At 32.1% G+C, this 3,770-nt stretch overlaps 1 long non-coding RNA gene across 1 annotated transcript; it reads left to right on the top strand.

The window, feature by feature from the left end:
* The first annotated feature begins 988 nt into the window (after positions 1 to 988).
* LOC105852928 (uncharacterized) lies at positions 989 to 3,308 on the top strand. The gene is made up of 2 exons (XR_001144799.3): positions 989 to 2,656; positions 2,746 to 3,308. It is a non-coding gene; the product is annotated as an uncharacterized lncRNA (long non-coding RNA).
* The last annotated feature ends 462 nt before the right edge of the window (positions 3,309 to 3,770 follow it).

Raw genomic sequence — 3,770 nt, forward strand, 5'->3', positions numbered from 1 at the left:
ACCGGTTCGAGCCACGTGAATCCATCAAGAGCAAATGATCCTGGATTAGTATATGATATCCAACCTGATGATTATATACCTTATCTCTGTGGTTTACGCTACAGTGATGTGGAAGTTGGGATCATTGCACACAAGACCATTAAATGCAGTGAGACTTCAAGCATTGCTGAAGGAGAGCTTAACTACCCTTCATTCTCTGTTGTGCTTGGTTCTTCACAGATATTCATAAGGACAGTGACAAATGTAGGTGAGGCCCACTCAACTTATGGTGTCACAATTTCGGCACCAAAAGGGGTTGATGTGAAGGTCCAGCCAAAAAAGCTTATCTTTTCAAAAGCCAACCAGAAAGAAACATATTCAGTGACGTTCAACCGTATAGGGTTGGGTAATAAGACAGAAGAATATGCTCAAGGATTTCTAAAATGGGCATCTGCTAAACACTCTGTCAGGAGCCCTATGTTGGTCAAATTTGCATAGAATATCAAAATTAAACTCTAGAAACTAAATCCCCATGAATTGGGGCTGTTTTTTAATTTAGGGTTCAAGCTTTTGTTGAATGATATGCTTCTGGTTCAAGCTTATGATTCATTTTTTTTAATTTAATTTTAACAATTAAATTTTATTTGTAATAATGATTTTTAACAATTATAATAATGATTTTTAAAATATAAATTATATTTTTTAATTAGAAATAATATAATAATAAGTTTATTCCACGTAAGCGTCTGCCACGTCAGCTTTTTTATTGACACCTCATCATGATTTGGACTCAAATTCCGTTTGGGGACTAAAACTAGAGAGAAACAAAATGGGGAGACTACTTTCAATTTTCACCTATAATAAGGGGACCAAAAGTGCAATTAAACCAAATATTTAAAAACACTCGTTAGAAAGTTTGCACGCTAAAACAAATTGATTAAAATATAAATTTTTCTTTATAAAATATAAACTATAGTTAAACCCACTAGTTAAACACCGTCCAAATTAACCTGACCCCGTACCGTCCAAATTAACCTTAAAATTAGAACCCGATGACCGTCCAAATTAGATGCATGCAGTTGAGCGGCTGACTCGATGAGCATTGATTTAGATGCCAGACACTAACAACACCAACCCTCTCTTCTTAAACCCACTTTCACTCTCTTATTTAGGGTTCAAAACTGCATTCTCTCACTACCGCCGTTGATGTGCAATCTGCCTTGCCTGGATGCTTGACGCAGCTTCTGTGCTGTGGAACCGTTGAGGATCTAATGCCACGGAGATGCTCGATCATCACTTTCAATTCTTCACCATCTATCAATTGTGAATTTCTCTGATTAATTACATTACAATAGGTAACTATTTATTTATTTGTACTGATTTAGTGTTTTAAGTAATTGTTTTTACATTATTTCTTAAACTACAATTCACTTGCTATGTTGTCATCTTTTTCTTCCCATCCCCTCCGTTGCCATAGTATTTTTGGGTCCAATGTTTGCTTAGCAGAATATCTCTAGTGATTTATGCTTTATTGTGAACACATAATTATTAAGGTTTCATTTGTTTTATTTTTGGTTTTTTGGAATTTTTTGTTCTAATTTGAAGTTTGATTGAAACATATTCTGTTAGGAGATTCTAATCTGTATCTTATTTGGGGTTGAGATAGAAATAGGTATTGTTATGATATTCATACTCTCTTTTCAGATTATATTTATTCGGTTCATGCTCTTTTATGTTTGGTGATGCCAATTTGTGGCCATGCATTGTGCTTAAGTTATGTAATTCTCATAGTTTATCCATTGTGTTTGCTACGACTGTTTGGTCCTTGCAATCATGTCAATTTTAAGGTTGTGCATTGTGGTGTTGATACTACAACTGTGTATTCGATTGTGTTGCACAGACTTGCAAAATAAACACTAGCGAAATAGTATGAGATGTAGTGATTGTGGTGTTGTCAATCAATCTTTCTGTAATATGTCAACCCCCAAGATTTAAGAGACCATTCTCAATTAAAATCGAGGCCACATAACTAGCGAGCATACTTTTGCATTATAAGCGTAAGAAAAACGTTTAAAAAAAAATATCATATAGAGAAATCCACTTCCCACATCTAAAAATACCTAGAAAGACCATTATACTATTTATAAAGTTGAAAAATTTCTTTTCACCTCACTTCTTCATTAACTCATTCGAGACATTCAAAACTTTTGCCAAAATTTCCTAACAACTAGAAATTTTTTGAAACATAAGTGAGTTTTTGTGAACTTTCAAACTTTTGAAATGCAATTTTTCAACTATATTTTGAATGTTTAGTTCATTTTGAAACTTTTGAAATACTATTTTCGAGATATTTTCAAAAGTTTCTAAACATGTTAAAAGTTCAAAAGTTTCAAGACATGGTAAAAGTTCTGAAATGCAAATTTTTTTAGAAAATGAAATTATCAAAACTTTTGATAAACATGAAACATTCATGATAAGGCTAACCATCCACCCTATCCACATCGCCGACAAGACACACACTCGAGTCTAGGCGAAGTATGTTACTTTATTCACCAATTTTGAGCATTGTCTAGACTATGCATAAAGTGCATCTGCATTGGTTGTGCTATATGACAATCTCAGACATCAAACTATTCATGACACGAGGCAATTTGGAGGATATATGAGCATGTTCCAGGTATAATTATTATTCATAATTATTGTTATAATTGTTATTTGTTAAGTTATGTTTTTATTTTTCTAAATTGTCTTTTATTTTTTATGTAGTGTTGGATTTACGAGCACTTTTCTAAAATTTATAAGCGAGGGGACAATGCAAGTGTACCTAAACATACTCACAGAGCTTGTACGTGGACTGTCAAACATGTCGTCGAAGGTGGATTGATAGTGTATCGACTGAGGCTTGATAATGTAGTATTCACACAATACAATGATGACTGGGTCAACTGATGACAATGTACTCGGGCTAAGCGATGTCTTTGATAGTTTGTGATAGTTTGACTGCATTCAATGTGCGATGTTCCTTTTGTGTCAACTAGTATAGATTAAAAATTTCCTAATACTTTGAGGGCATGTATACCTCGCCTCTAGCGATGTTTTTTTGTGAGGTGTCAGATAGCTATTATGACTCTACTTACGTGGGTCCATCACTACATGTTCCACCATTTTCTGTACAAGTTGGTCTATCACTTCAGCACTCTAGAACATGTGAGCTTTTAAAGAGGGTCATACAAATAGTAAATTGAGATGGTGAAGTTCATGAGATATTATGGAAATTACTACACATATTATATGGTGGCTATTAGTAGACTGTTTAATAGTTTGTATTATTTTGGATTTATGTTTTACATCTTTATAAGAATATCTCATAAAAATTTAGAACTTTTTAACTGGAGATAAATTAAATATGATTATTTTTAAGTTTTTAGCGCTTATAAATTCATATTAAAAAATTCTAAATTTTTGTAAAGAAGATTTTTGTAATGTTAATCTTAATATGCATTCAAAAAAATTGAATGATACACATGAGTTGAATTAAAAATATAAATTAAATTTGTCGATAGAAAATATTTGAGGGATTATTATTTGAAAAAAAATTGAGAGGGATTAAAAATAAAATATTATACATTTACATGAGGAAAGACTTATTTAACCTTTTTGCATTTTGTGTCAATTATGCAACTACTATTTCATTTCTCCAAAATAAACAAACAACAGACACAACTTAAATTTATAGAAATTATCAATTCAACTAGTGCAATCTAAAGCATACAAATTAATCGTCAAAAAAT

This window comes from Cicer arietinum, chromosome 7 (genome assembly GCF_000331145.2).
Source record: "Cicer arietinum cultivar CDC Frontier isolate Library 1 chromosome 7, Cicar.CDCFrontier_v2.0, whole genome shotgun sequence".
Taxonomy (NCBI): Eukaryota; Viridiplantae; Streptophyta; class Magnoliopsida; order Fabales; family Fabaceae; genus Cicer; species Cicer arietinum.